Here is a 16,417-nt window from a genome sequence, read left to right as displayed (position 1 = left end):
AAGTGGATGTTCAGATACTTGAAAGGTACTTCAGATCGCGGGATTATGTTTGGTAGGCAAGGGGGTCGGATTTCAGTTGTTGGGTATGTGGATGCGGATTATGCTGGGGGTTTGGATGAAAGAAGGTCTACAACTGATTATGTGTTTACACTTGTGGGTGGGCCTATTTGTTGGAGATCCATGGTACAACCTCTGGTGGCTTTATCCACTACTGAGTTTGAGTATATGGCGGTGACTTAGGCAGCTAAGGAAGCATTATGGTTGAAAGGGTTTGTTAAGGAGCTTGGCATAGATCAAGGTGGAGTTCAGTTGCATTGTGACAGTCAGAGTGCCATTTATTTGGCAAAGCATCAGGTGTATCATGCTCGAACCAAGCATGTCGACGTGAGGTTTCACAAGGTGAGAGAGTTGATTGATGCAGGAGATTTGATACTGGAAAAGGTGCACACTTCTGAGAATGCAGCTGATATGTTGACAAAGACGGTTACTGCAGACAAGTTCAAGCATTGCTTGGACTTGGTTAATGTCTCCCGGTGCTAGAAAAATGGAAACATCCCCCCAACTTATTGGATAGTGATGGTAATCTTCTGAAGGGGCGAAAGTGAATTCGCCAAGGTGGAGATTGTTATGGCTCATATGTTATTGGGGGGTGCGGGGGGTGTTGTACGGTAGGGTTCGTACATGGGTATTTTTGGGATACAGACCAAATACCAGATTAGAGTTAGAATAGAGTCATTATAAATACTCTATGTTGTAAACTCTAATTCATACTGTGATAATAAAGAACAGCAGTCGCTCTCGCTCCCGTGGACGTACCCGATTTTGGGGAACCACGTATATCTCTGTGTTGATTCTTTATTGTTTATACTCGTAAATCATGTGAGTGTGTGTGTCGATCCTAACACTCTCTTCTGGAGAGTTCGGTATAGTTCTTCCAAGGCATGGATGCCACTAGTGTCTATATCAGTAACAGCTGCAAGGTAAAATCGTAATCCCAGTTAACGAGTTGTAGTTTTGGTTGGAACTTGTGTATCTTACTCAGTATCTGTCCCAATGGCCTGACTGAGCTGGGGGACCAATTCCCATTCCGACTGTCCACCGGTGGGGGCCGATCAAAGCCAAGCCAAAGCTTCCTATTTATGGAGTGACACAACACATGTATTGATAACACGTGAGTGGGAGTCGATTCAGTCAAACCCCGGAAAATTCTTCCTCAGGTTGCCAGATGATTACCACTGTGCATATCCATGGGGTTTTCGGCTGGAAATTACTATAAGTGGAATAGAAAATCACTGACGTGACATTTCTACTATTAGATACTAAATTCGGGTTTGCCTATTTGCTTTCACTTGTTCTTCCGCATCGATTAGCCATCTCAAAATCCTGCAAATAAAAAATTAAAAAATTAAAAAAAATGGGTTTCTTTAATATGGCTCAGTATCACACAAAATGCGAGTTTACAAAAAAGACGGAAAGATGCTGAATAAGTCAATTTTATTAATTTGAGAAATTTAGGGTTACAATCTCTTATGCAATTTTCAAAGAAAATTAATCCTCTGATTCTCTCTTCAGTTGTTGAAACGAAACGCTCTCTTCGGTTGTTGAAATGAGGGCATGAAGGCCTGATCTCGGCCTGATCTCGATTTGAATGGCGATGTCTTCTGCGGTCTTTGCGAAGATGACGGTGACTTTGTCGGGCTTTGACTTGAGGGCTTTGAAGCTTCTTCTCAAGTTGAATTGTTTGATCTTATTCAGTTGAAAAAAATGGTGGATTTGTGGATATTGACCTGAGGGCTTTGGAAGATCTTCTTCAATTTGGTAGAAGGAGACTGATGATTGGTGGATTTGGCTTGAACGTTCTTCAGGGCTTAGATGCTTTGAACTGAAGAGCGTTTGGCTTGATGTGGATTTGAAAGATTCTGAATTTGGCTTGAACGTTCTTCAGGGCTTGGATGCTTTGAACTGAAGAGCGTTGAAGAGCGTTTGGCTCGATGTGGATTTGAAAGATTCTCTCGATGTGGATGGGCTTGGATGCTTTGAACTGAAGAGCGTTCAAGAACGTTTGGCTCGATGTGGATTTGAAAGATTCAGAAGGATGGGCTTGGATGCTTTGAACTGAAGAGCGTTGAAGAGCGTTTGGCTCGATGTGGATTTGAAAGATTCTGAAGGGCCTTCGCAGCTTTGATCCTTCAAGGCTTTGGAGGGTTCTTCAGATGAAGCTTTGATCTGAAGAACCTTCAAGGGCTTGGGGGCTTTGATCGCTTTGATCTTCAGAGCTCTGGAACTTATGTGCTTCAATGTGCAGATGGAAAATATGAGAGGGGAGCACCTCTATTTATAGATGTAGGATGGAGAGTCAGGACCAACCTCTACTTCCTTCATATTTATCTCCCTTTAATTATTTATTTATTTAGCGTAAAAGAAATAATTAAAATTCAATAATTATCCTTGTTTCTTTTATTTTAAGAAAGACAATTATTTGTGAATGGAAACACAATTATTATTTTACCTAGTGGTTGGCCGAGCTTAATAAAAATAATAACTACGCCACTTTGACAAGTGACACCATTTGATTAGCTTATACGTATTATCTTGACTTTTGACCTCGAGACACATGGCAACATTTGATTGGCCATTTACCGTGCCCTATTTACTAGGTCTTGCAACACGTGGCAACTTGTGATTGACAGTAAATTTTACGTGTCTATAGGCTCCAAAAGTTAAACGATGTTGTGACAACATTTTCCTGTCTTACAAATACTCCTAATATTCAGAAGTAACATCTCTAATCATTAGGATATTGTCTTTTGTCTTCAACTTTTCCTTTCACTCAACTGATCGCTCTGTAAATCCAACTAATAAATGAAAGTCCCTTTTTACTAAAAACCTAAGTCCATATACTCATTCTCCATTTGGAATCAAATAGAGAATGAGCATATGCCCTTCACAAGATTGCGTAAAGGCCAAGAACATCTGTGTATCCCTTTCAAAGATTAATAAAATTTCTATTGCCGAGAAGAAAAAAAAAGGCCAAGAACATCAATACCTCTCCTTCATAAAAAGAGAAATCAATACCTCTCTTTGACGTAGTGGGAGTTTGAGAAGTAGATTGCAGAATCAACTCTCACAATTAGAAATCCAGGAACGTTTGTTGCATCTGGGTATTGATGCATATTCCTGTATACACTAGTCCCCAGGAGCTTCCCCAGTAGAGCAGTTCGCGGCCATGGCACTTGCAGCAGGATTTTAGCAAAAGAAAGCCCAATCTATCACATGAAGACATGATTTAGCAAAACAAGAAATCGCCAGTCGAAATAGATTAAACCGTGCGCAAAACAGAATCCATTATCCTTTGTGTCCTTACGGCAATCAAGAGGCCTATCTCAACCGAAACGAAAACCACACCAAAGAAGGCTCCCATGCAAGCGATAAAGTCTAGTTTGTCGACCTTCCATATGAGGATCGCGGCTTTAATGTTGATCAGCCCCATCACGGCTGATATGATGATAGAAACAATAACGGCATTTGTGGTGTACTTAAATAGTGGGGTGATCACTAACAGAGTTAACAATAGCACACACGACATCACAATGTTGGAGACGGTTGTATTACATCTGGCCGTGAAATTAACTGCCGTGCGAGAGAATGATCCTGCCAAAAGAATTCTGAAAAAAATAAAAAGTGTCCGGAATCCATTGGAATCTTGTTGAGTTGATCATAAGAATTAAGAATCATAGATTTGCTCGCTGAAATTTTGCTTTTTACCTGTGGCCACATAACAAGATGTCATTGAACTTATGACATTCATCGTTCCTAATGCTACATTTCTTTGTTTCCATCAAGCTCATAATCCTTTATGGCTGCAAATGATCTTCCAATTGCTATGGATTCCTAAAAACCATTCCCATAATGGATTAGATATGTAGTTCTTGTAGTACAAACATTTGAAATGCAATAAAAAGAAAAAGAAACATTTGAAATACTTACTGTGGCCTTGTTTGGTAACCATTTCACTTTCAACTTTCTGTTTCAGTTTTCAGAATTTTCAAAAATTGGACATGGAAGTATGTTTGGTTGTCTATTTTCATTTGCAAAAAGAGAGAATGACATTCAAAATTTTTGAAAATTGGAGAAGTATCAAAACTTAGCTTTCACTTTTTCTAAAAGCAAAAACGGGCTGCCAAAACTTCCGCTACAGTGCCCAGAGCATGGTCAAGTCCGGGGGGAGGGGGGCTGCTGTCCCCAAAGGGACTGCAGCATGCTGCCACACCCCATTTTGGGACCCACCCCGGTCTCGCTCTGATGATCTGAATCGTTCACTTTGTAGAGCTCGTCGAGTAGAACAACTATGCAAAAAATTAGCTTAATTGGATATCATTAAGTACCTGATCGGAACTTTTTTATCTTAAAAAGAATGGATCCGAAACACTGGATCAAATCCACTCTAACCCATGGACTGAGAGTTATATGGGCTCCGATCAGGTACCTAATGATATTCAATTAAGCTGATTTTTTGCATAGTCGTTCTACTCGATGAGCTCTACAAAGTGAACGATTCAGATCATCAGAGCGAGACCGGGGTGGGCCCCAAAATTGGGACAGCAGCCCCCCGCGTCCGTTCAAGTCATGGGGGGAACCTTTTTTTTTGGGTCTCCAAACCCAAACTCAGGTCATTGAAGATAGACCTGGGTAACATGTCGTGTCGGGTCGTGTTCGTGTCGTGTTAGTCGGGTTCGTGTCACAAATCACCCAACCCGAACCCAACCCATTTAGAATTCGTGTTTCTCGAGTCGTGTCATTTTCGTGTTTCGTGTCAGAAATGCTCAACCCTAACCCGTTAATTTCGTGTCCGGTTCGTGTCTTGTTATCGTGTCTGTTGCCCAACTCTATATAGAATTACAGATATACCATATATTATGTATATACATTCGTGTTAATGGGTGACACAGATTAGTAACCGTGTTAATCGTGTCAATTTCGTGTCTCGCGTGTTCAACCCGAACCCAACCCATTTAGAATTCGTGTTCTCGAGTCGTGTCATTTTCGTGTTTCGTGTCAGAAACGTTCAACCCTAACCCGCTAACTTCGTGTCCGGTTCGTGTCGTGTTATCGTGTCTCGTGTCCGTTGCCCAGCTCTAATCGAAGATACCACACTCTCTCTCTCTCAAAGTGCAGTAACCTCTGATCCCGAACTGCAACAACCTCTGATCGACCTCAAGTTCTCAATCAACTCTCAAGTTCCTCTCTCTCGACTCTCTCTGGTCTCGACCCTCTCTGATCTCGACCCTCTCTCTGATGACTGATAGACTCTGACTCTCTCCAATTCTACGACAGTGCTATCTCGATCGACCCAGTCTCCAACTCTACGCCAATGCTTCATCTTTCTCCCCTCTCTCTCGATTGACTTCAATCACAGACTCACAAGGTCAAAATATGATCTTTTGATTCTTTTCCATTGAATTCTGTTTTTTCTTCCATTGAAATCTGGTTACTTGCAGAGGGTATATGGAGGAGGTTTTACGTTTGGTTATTTCTCATGTGAGAGCCAGGTTAGCCAAATTCTATGCTCTAATTGGAATTTAGCTTCCTGTATTTTTTTCCTTAGTCTTGTTTTGTTTCCCTGAAGTGGGGATTGGGTGAGGTTTTCCTTGTTACCTAGCTGTTGTTTGGATGGGAGTTTGTATGTAGGGAGGGTATGCCTTCCTTTTTGCTGTATTTTGTTTTGATTCTCTTGTAATCGTGGTGATTGGAATGTGCCCAATAAAATTTAACTTACCCAAAAAAAAATAAAATTGAAAGGCTTCTTTTATTCATGCAAATCATGTTTTGCCTTCTTTTTTTTTTGAAAACAAGGTTGACACAAACATATTTTCTGCTTTCACTTTTTTTTGAGAAAAAGTAAAAACTGATTTCAACAAATAAGAAATAGGAAACAGAAAAGTGGTAGCGTTACCAAACATAGCCTGTAAGTGCTACCATTCCTGCCACAACACCGATCCTGAAACCTTTCAGAAGATATCCGCCCGTGAAGAAAATTTGATTGCAGATGCTGGATTCACATTGCCTGTAAGTGCTACCATTCCTGCCACAACACCGATCCTGAAACCTTTCAGAAGATATCCGCCCGTGAAGAAAATTTGATTGCAGATGCTGGATTCACACCTTTTTTAATATGGTTTACCTTCCAAATTTTGTTGATGATTGTCAGCTAAGGATTACCAATATTAGAGAAATCAAACACCTTTTGCAGGAAAAGGATTTTGATGGGTACTTACAGTTTGAACACCATGCTTGTCACCATGGGTGATGAACACCAAAAGGGCTGAGATTATAACAGAAATCAGTGGAGCAATTGCAGGTACCCAAAACCATCTTCTGTTCCTCTTTCCCTGTCCCAATTGAGTAAAGAAAATTTGATTGCAGATGCTGGATTCACATTGCCTGTAAGTGCTACCATTCCTGCCACAACACCGATCCTGAAACCTTTCAGAAGATATCCGCCCGTGAAGAAAATTTGATTGCAGATGCTGGATTCACACCTTTTTTAATATGGTTTACCTTCCAAATTTTGTTGATGATTGTCAGCTAAGGATTACCAATATTAGAGAAATCAAACACCTTTTGCAGGAAAAGGATTTTGATGGGTACTTACAGTTTGAACACCATGCTTGTCACCATGGGTGATGAACACCAAAAGGGCTGAGATTATAACAGAAATCAGTGGAGCAATTGCAGGTACCCAAAACCATCTTCTGTTCCTCTTTCCCTGTCCCAATTGAGTAAAGAAATTAGGCACAAGCCTACCTACCACAGCAAAACTTTAGGTGAATTAAGGGTAAAAGTGGGGCCGCAAAGTTGTTCGCGAGAAGCTCAAGGTCCTACTTGGTTTGGTTAGTAAAGGAGCCAAGCTCGAGATAGCCATAGCTCGGCTAGTCTAGATCTTGGTTGGTTTAGAACAAGAACCAAGCTCGAGCTCTCCAAAATACTGATCGAGCTTGAACTCGAATATTTTGGCTTTAGCCGAGTTTGAGATCACTAAATTTCAAACAAGTTGAGCTCGAACACTCTAAAGCTCGGCTCAGCTCGTTTGCAATCCTAGGCTTAAAAGGGAGGCAGCAGGAAATCTTACAATGTATTTGGTAATCAGAAGAAAGGCCAAGAATGAAACTGCTATGAGTATTGTTTGCCAGTTCCACTGCAAGGATAAAAAGAACAAAACCAAAGTAACTACAAATGTTGCACCAAAGGCATAAAGAAAAGAAAATGAGTTTTTTAGGTTGCAATAATTTTTCTAAGACTCTGTTTGAATCTTGATCTTGGAGGAAGCATAACGCGGACAGATAGGTAAATATTTACCTTTTCTTTTTCCACCACAAATACGAGATCCAAAAGTTGCCTTACCGAAACCAAGAAACAGAGATTAGTCTTACCCCATGATGTACCATAGTCCAGACTGAGCGCATTACCGAGACTTAATTATAATCAGTCTTCTTTGTGAAGGTTTTTAAGCCTTAAGAAACCTTTAAGCTGTTGAAGACCAATAGTAATGGCAGCTCCAGTCATGAACCCAACAATGGCGGCATGCGACAGAAAATCAATCAAGAAGCCCAATCTGAAAAACAAAATGCCAAGTCAAAATCTAGAGTTCTAGCTTTGTTTTCTTGACCAAACTCATGAGAAGAGAAGTAAAAATGGCTTATGAATTCCTGTATTCAAGAAGTCTGTTTGGAATTGTTTTCGCTATCCTGTTTACCAATACAAAGACAGTTGCAAGTTTGAAAACACTCATCGTTGTCATATTGGTTTCATTTTTATGATATTTTCTTCAATATGTTTTTTTTTTGAAAGAGTTCGATTATTAGAAACAGGTTGCCAATTGAGTGGAAAGAATGACAACTAAAATGGTACGTGACACGCCTTTAATGTCGGGTGAGTACCAAAAGCTTGGAAAACAGTACCATAACGCACAATAGGCAGCGAAGGAAGGGAACCACAGGAAGTCATGTAATAGCAAACCAGGATACCTGAGAACCCTTGCGTCGCTTGAGTGATTCCAGCAAAGAATGTAGCCGTGAAGGCAAGTCGCTGGTACTCAACCTTATTAGCAGGGTCAATCTCATTCTGCAATAGGGTTCCTAGCAGAAGAGACACCACTGCCATTGGTCCTATGGCAATATCTCTTGAGCTACCCATGAAGGCATAAACCAGAGGTGGAACAAAGCTAGTATCTGCATTATATTAGGATACAATTCAGTTAAGTTATCACGACCAAGGACGTATAGGTTTTTTCATAAGTAACATGAAGACTCACATAGACCAAATTCGGGATCAAGATTTGCAAGCTTTGCATATCCAATATCCTGTTTCACAAAGTTAATGAACTGTTAAAAATAGTCCGAAGATTTTGCATGGATCATGGGAAAATGACAGTTTGTTTCACGAAACGAATTTAGTTTCGTCACTTCATTAGCTCCTGTACCTGAGGAATAGCAAGACTTGCAATGGTGAGTCCGGCCATGAGATCACCTTTGAATTTGGATATGTTGTAATCAAAAATTCTAACAGCAGATACGATTTGCAGAGAACCACGCAGAGAAAAACGCGTTTGGTCCCATTTCGGGTTCCGAAAAAATCTAGAAAAATATCCATAAATTTTTGAATATTATTTTATGGGGTCCTGTAAAAAATCAGCTCTGGCGGATATTGATAAGTATTACTTTTGGATTCGTAGGGGCGAAGCTCAGTTCGCCCCTACGAATCCAAAAGTAATACTTATCAATATCCGCTGGAGCTGATTTTTTACAGGACCCCAAAAAATAATATTCAAAAATTTATGGATATTTTTTGAGATTTTTTCGGGACCCGAAATGGGGCCAAACGCGTTTTTCTTTGCGTGGTTCTCTGCAAATCGTCTTTGCGGATAGTAGGGCTCGTCCTTAAAACGGCGCAAGGGCTCATTGTGGAAGAAAGTTTCCTTCAAAGTAGATGTGAACTCTTTCAAAATTTTCTGCCTTGGAGGCACTCCCAAGTCCCACCTTGTCAATATACGGCAAATTCTCCCCATGGTGATGCGATGAGGGTGATCTCGTAACATCAATTCCTACCTCGTCAGTCACGCGGCTGCTCATTGTGGCAACACACTTCTGCCCACCTTCGTAACAAAAACAAGCAACAGATGGGAAAAAAAGAGACCAAGTCACTAATGTCAAAATCCAAACGATATGATCATTTCTCAGACACATCCGGCAGAGTCTTATTGTCATCGCTACTTGAAACTATCAAATATTTTTAATTATCTGTCGATGAGAAAACATTCACGTATAAATTTATCGACATTGCCAGTCTACAAGTGGTAAAGAATCAATCTTCCACTTGATTAAAGAGCCATAGACTAACATTCCTCAACAGAATCATATAGAGCTAAAATGTGCAAAAATTAGTACTCCAAATATATGACTACTGCAAGATTGTGCTGTGCTAAGCAGAAGCGATTTATTAGTACCTTATAATATGACTATGTAAAGGACAGAGAATGCTGCTATGAGATGGAACACATACTCTTCTGCTTATATAAGCACATTAAGCAACTTAAAGGAGTTAAAAGTCAACAGAATAAAAAATGAAGGAATCGTATCGTTCATAGGCGAAATAATGAACCTAGATCGATCGTTTATGTACCTGCATATACCCCCCAAACCGGATAACTAGGATTTTGACAGTAAGATAAAAGACACTGGAGGAGAGAGTATTGTAATCAGTAAAATTAATTTGGTCAGAGGCTTAAAATGGGATTTGGTGGGAGGAGTTGGCATTGATTCATGAGGTACCCCCATCTGAAAGCCTCTACAGCTAGCTTTTATCCTTTCACTTGGTTGCAATTTCCGAATCATACAAACAGTTCGAAAGAGTTTTGTCAATTCTAAGAAACTTTCCTTTTCAAAAAAAAAAAAAGTGCAAAAAAACTTTTATTCAAAAGGAATCATTCTTTATTTGGATGAAATTCGTTTGAACCTCGCCTTTCACTTGATAAAATGCAGTGACTTTTTTTCCATGTTCTGCATACAAATCAGAACATCTCAGTATTAGTGCACTCAAAAGAAAGAACTTCGACCATTCTCGATTTCTTTTTTCAAATTCAAATGTTTCTTTATGAAGCTTTTGCTTAATTTTCATGGCCAGCTGGAAACTGCCTATCGTGATCCAAATCAAGGGAAACGGAACTTCAGAAAATTGTGCTTCTCATAAACTTCAAAAGGATAGACTTGAAGGGTTTGAATCTGAAGGATTAGGAATTGACCCGCGACACAGTTGAAATGCTATTGGCATTTGCAGTTTTATACAGCGTGCATGAGTGAAAATTTCACAGTCACATTGCAGAAAACTACAATGCAAATTACCTTTTTTACTTCTTCAGTGAATATTAATCAACAAGGAAGCAGTAACTCAGAACAAGATGCACCTTACCATTTGCAATTTGAAAGCAAAGGAAAAAACAATGAAGAAGATGCAATAAACATAAATGGAATCCTGGCTTAGACCATTATGCAGTTAATTAGAGGCCTGGTGTTTCAAGAAATATGGTTCTAAAGCTTCTTTAACTGCAAAAATTAGTTAAAAAGGTCAAAAATGGGGTTGTCCAAACAAGTGATTGTTTCTTTCAGTAAAGTAAAACTGAAAAGAGATACAACTTTGATCTGACTTTCCGTTGGAAATTCTCATTAAAGAATTTTAACTGTCATATAGATGAGCATTGAAGGGCAGTCCTCGCGCAAGGGTAAGGTTGCTCCTATGTGACTTAGTGATCCCGGGTTCAACTCTTGTACATAGCCGATCCTTGTACACAGCTTATCCGCTTGCAGGTAATGATGCATACTGTCTAGCTACATCCAACTCTTTTCCAGAACCTGCGGTTACGGAGGCTCATGCACTCGGTAGCCCATTTTACATAGACGTTGCAGATACATGTGCAAACACCTTGTTTTCATCATCTAGAATTGGGTTTGCAATTGCATGCATATAATCCCACAAGAATAAAAGAGTTGGGGGATTTATAAAAACACAAAAAGTCTTGGAACACAACTTTGAAACACAACTGCGGAAACAACTGTGTCCAAAGCCCTTTGATGTAACGTGAGTTAGCTCATGTGCATCTAATGGTTTTGATATATAGTTGAGTTTTATTTTAAAGTTGTGTTCGTAGCATTACTAAAAAAAAAAAGTGGGAGAATGTGTTGGTACACCAACTAGAACCTTCAAAATTCGGAGCCTTCTAAAACTTGAACAAACTGATAGAAACCACTTCGAGTCACGTTACGTCGTCGCTTTTCAAAAACAGTATTCACCCCCACCAATTGGTGTGCACCGGGTTACAACGAATCTGTTCTGAGGATAAAACGAAGCCCGATCAAGGATCTTCTGCCTGCGTCCGCACAAACGAAGGACAAACAGAATACCGAGCCTAAGAGAATCAACTGAACCAAGGACTGTTAATTCCATTTCTGCAGAATAACGGAATAACAACATAGAAAACAACGAGACAGAGAGAAGGAGAGTTTCTGGATATTTTTTTTGTGTCTCAAATGAATCAACCAATGGCCTATTTATAGACTTATAGACACCTTTACGTGAAATGTTGTGTCTTTTGTAAACACACATTAGAAAGGGTATGTCTTTTGAAGACAATTAATAAAGAGAAAGGATCATGCCTTTTAGTAGGCAGCCTTTCGTGCAAATAATTAATTAGGAAGAGTCATGCCTCTTGGAGGCGCCCCCATGTATCACATCCCTTCCTAACAATCACACCCCATTCTAATAGTCACACCCTAAGTTAATAGGTGTTATAACTATTCACGTAAAGTCATACCCCATGTGAAAAGGTGTCGCACCTTTTCACAAATAACCTCCCGCAATCCTTTTATTTTGAAAAATCTCCAACAATCCCCCACCATTTTCGAAATAAAGAAAAAGTTTTCTTGGTTCGTTTGAAAAGACTTGTGCATCAATGAAGGTGTCTCACAACTTGAACCATTCACCAAGTGAAAACACATCGAAGTTAGTCAGAAAGCATAGTAGACTTGTCTTTGAACTAGCGATCCTTAAATGACCAACCGGACACATCTCACGCACGCATCTTGCCTGACTCAGGTATTCAAATTTGCCGACACTTGTTTTGGCCGTGTGTCTTTATCCTGAATTTCATGAGCGCTCTAGAGTCCTAGCCCTTGAACCCATAGAAGGCGGCACCACCTTCACACTCATATAGGTAGACTTGAAAGTGCCCCTGTAACTATAACACTTGAAACCTAACAAACCGTTAGAAGCCTATTAAAACTCAGTAGCTTAACCTCCATGTTTACATTACAGGTACCAAACATTTAACCATGGGATGGATAAAATCAGAAAATGCTTGCAACCACAACTTATGGTGTACTTTGCTCATTGAACCCAAGACTTGAAGTTATTCAAGCGTTGAGTCGAGTTTCCACCAAGAGTGATTAGATCTCAATGGGCTTGAGTCCCATCCCCTGTGATATTCTCCACATCAAATTCTTGCAAGACCTTTTGTTAAAGGATCAACCAAGTTTTGACCTGATTTTACATAATCAATGGTTATCACCCCATCTGTAATCAAGTTCCTCACATAGCTATGTCGAAGTCCTATATGCCTGGATTTTCCATTATACACCTGGCTATAAGCCCGTGATAGAATCGACTGACTATCACAATGCAAAGATATAGGTGGCATAGGTTTTGGCCACATGGGTATCTCCCACAATATACTTCTCAGCCACTCTGCCTCTTTGCTCCCTGCTGCTAGTGCTACAAACTCAGCTGCCATAGTTGAGTCAGTAATGAGACTTTGTTTCTTAGATCCCCAAGAAACTGCTCATCCACCAAGTGTGAAGATCCATCCACTTGTTGACAAGTGATCTTCATTCTCGGCTATCCAACTAGCATCAGTATATCCTTCTAGAACCGAAGGATAACCACTATAAACTATTCCGTAGTCTATAGTTTTCTTTAGATACCTCAATACCCGATTAACTACGAGCCAATGGACATCGCTCGGATTATGTGTGTACCTACTTAGTTTCCCCACAGCGTATGCAATATCTGGTCTCGTGCAAGTCATGACATACATTAAGCTTCCTATCACTCTAGAATATTCTAGTTGTGAAATTGCTCTACCAGTATTAGGATACAACTTAACATGTGGATCAAATGGTGTAGATATCGGCGTGCTGTCAAAGTGATTAAACTTCTTTAGAATTTTCTCAATGTAATGAGACTGACTAAGGATTAAATTTCCTCCTTGTCTCTTAATTCTGATTCCCAGAATTACATCAGCAACACCCATATCCTTCATACTAAAACTAGATGAAAGGATATACTTTGTACTTTGAATGCTTTCTAGATCAGTCCCAAAGATAAGCATATCATCCACGTACAAACATTTGATTACACCTTGATTACCACTAAATTTACTATATACACATTTATCAGACTGGTGTATCCTAAACCCGTTTGATACAATCACCTTATCAAACTTTTCATGCCACTGTTTAAGTGCTTGTTTAAGTCCGTAAAGAGACTTAACAAGTTTGCATACTTTGTGTTCTTGACCTTGCACAACAAATCCCTCCGGTTGTTCCATATAAATCTCTTCATCCAACTCACCATTTAGGAATGAAGTCTTAACATCCATTTGGTGAATCTCAAGTTTATAAATGGAAGTCAACGCAATTAGTACTCTAATTGTAGAGATCCTTGCCACCGGAGCATAGGTATCAAAATAATCAATACCTTCTTTTTGTGTAAAGCCCTTGGCAACCAACCGTGCCTTGAACTTGTCGATTGTACCATCGACCTTTATTTTCTTCTTGAAAATCCATTTGTAGCCAATGGCTTTGGAACCCGGAGGCAAATCAACAAGAACCCAGGTATTATTACCCATAATAGAATCCATTTCATCCAGGATTGCTTCTTTCCAGAAAGGATAATCTTGTGATTTCATAGCCTCCCCGATGGTCAAGGGATCCGATTCCACATGAAGCAAAATCATGAAATGATTATTTGCAGTCTCTCTAGTTCCTTCAACTAGATAAACTATGAAGTCAGGACCAAATGACTTAGCAACTCGAGCCCTTTTGCTTCTCCTAAGTTCGTCATGTTCCGTAGGTTCCGCCTCTATGTCAGACTCCACAGAGTTTGGCTCATTCTCTTGATTAGGTACCTTTGGAATAGATACGAACTTATTCTCATAAAATACTGCATCACGTGATTCAATAATGGTGTTTACTCCAACTGAATCATTTGGCTCAGAAACCAGAAACCGATATGCTTTACTATGTAAAGCATAACCAATGAATATGCATTCAATTCCTTTTTCACCCAACTTCTTCCTTTTGGATTTCGGCAATCTAACAATCGCTCTACATCCCCAAGTTCTGAAATAACTTAGGTTCGGTTTCTTTCTTTTTCATAACTCATAAGGAGTTATATTAGACTTTTTGAGAGGCACCCTATTCATAATATAAGCAGCGGTAAGTATGGCTTCGCCCCACATACCACCACTTAATCCTGAATTGCTAAGCATAGCATTAACCATCTCAGTCAAAGTCCGATTCTTTCTTTCAGCGACTCCATTTTGCTGTGGAGTATAAGGTGTAGTTTTCTCATGAATGATCCCAACTGATTCACAGTAATCAGGGAAATGGTATTCACCACCCCTATCAGACCTTAAACATTTTATCTTTGTTTCACATTGATTTTCAACTTCGGTTTTGAAAGCAATAAACTTCTCAAGAACTTCATCTTTTGAATGCAATAGATACACATAGCAATATTTGGAATAGTCATCTTTGAAAGTTACAAAATATTCCTTACCTCCTCTAGTTGGAGTTCTATGCATGTCGCATACATCATTATGAATAAGTTCTAACAGAGTAGTTGTTTTTTCAATTTTAGGAAATGGAACTCTGGTTATTTTAGTAAGCGAACACATTTTGCATTTATCAACCATGTCAACATCATATTTAGGAATCAAATCTAATTTAACTATAGTATCCATTTTCCTAGTATTAACATGCCCCAACCGATTATGCCACAAAGAAAGAGAGTCAATTAAGTAAGCAGAAATAACAACTGTGTTATTAATGTTAAGCTTGAACATGCCCTCGTACAAATAGCCCTTCCCAACAAAAGTACCACTCTTAGACAGAACAAATTTTCCTGACTTAAACACTAACTTGAAACCATGCTTATTAAGCAGGCTTCCAGATACAAGGTTTTTCCTAACTTCTGGTACATAGTAAACATCAGTCAGAGTCAAAATCTTCCCAGAAGTGAACTCTAAGTCCACTTTTCCTTTGGGTTTGATAAGAGCAGTTGATGAATTACCCATGTAAAGCACTGTGCCATCTTCAACCGATTCATAGTCGATGAAGAATCTCTTATCATTGCACACATGCTTTGTAGCCCCTGAGTCGATCCACCAGTTATCAACATCCTCGAGAACATTAATCTCGGATACGACACCCACAAAGTTATTCTTTGAACTCGATGCCCCTGGATCCTTCTTTTTGTTGGACTTGCAGTCCTTCTTGAAGTGCCCTGGCTGACCGCAACGCCAACATACAACTTTTGGCTTTTTTCCTTTTGGTTCATCACCACGGTCATCGCCCTTTCCGGCTTTCTACTTCTATTTACCGTTACTCTTGTTGGTACTCTTTCCTCCCTCCATCACATGGATCTTGGAAATATTATCTCTACGTTCCTCCTTTTCTTGACGCTTTGACTCTTCCTCCACCCGAAGATGGACAGCTAATTGTTCCAGCGTAAGATCCTCAGTTTTGTGTTTAAGAGTTTTCTTATACTCTTTCCAGGAGGGAGGAAGTTTATCAATCACAGACGACACTATGATCGATTCATCCATGTTCATGTTCTTAACCTTAAACTAATTTAAATATGCTGAATTTCATGCAACTGATCAACCACAGACTTGTTATCTATCATTTTGTAGTTCATAAATTGACTAACCAAAAATTTCTTTCTTGTTGCATCTTCAGTCAAATACCTCCTTTCCAAGGAATCCCACATCTCCTCTGCAGTCTCCGTATTCGAATACACATCGAACAGAGCGTTCGAAAGTGCATTCAGAATATGACCCTTGCAAATTTAGTCATCACTCTCGAACTTCTTCCTTATACGAGCCTCCTCCAATGTTTCATCTTCATTCTCCTCCGGGAAGGGGTTGGTGAGAACATACACGACTTTGAGAGTCGTAAGCAAAAAATGCAACTTCTTTTGCCAACGCCTGAAGTTACCGCTATCAAACTTGTCCAATTTCACGAAATCTTGAGTCAACGCTCTCAATGATTTTGAAGCCATGGTAGAATTACTGTTTTCGATGTTGGTA

General features: G+C 39.6%; 1 pseudogene; it reads right to left on the bottom strand.

Annotated features, from left to right (window-relative positions):
* Positions 1 to 3,034: 3,034 nt before the first annotated feature.
* LOC131306968 (sulfate transporter 1.3-like) lies at positions 3,035 to 12,838 on the bottom strand (annotated as a pseudogene).
* Positions 12,839 to 16,417: the final 3,579 nt, after the last annotated feature.

Source organism: Rhododendron vialii, chromosome 11a (genome assembly GCF_030253575.1).
Source record: "Rhododendron vialii isolate Sample 1 chromosome 11a, ASM3025357v1".
Classification (NCBI taxonomy): Eukaryota; Viridiplantae; Streptophyta; class Magnoliopsida; order Ericales; family Ericaceae; genus Rhododendron; species Rhododendron vialii.
This window is presented reverse-complemented; position numbering and strand designations above follow the sequence as displayed.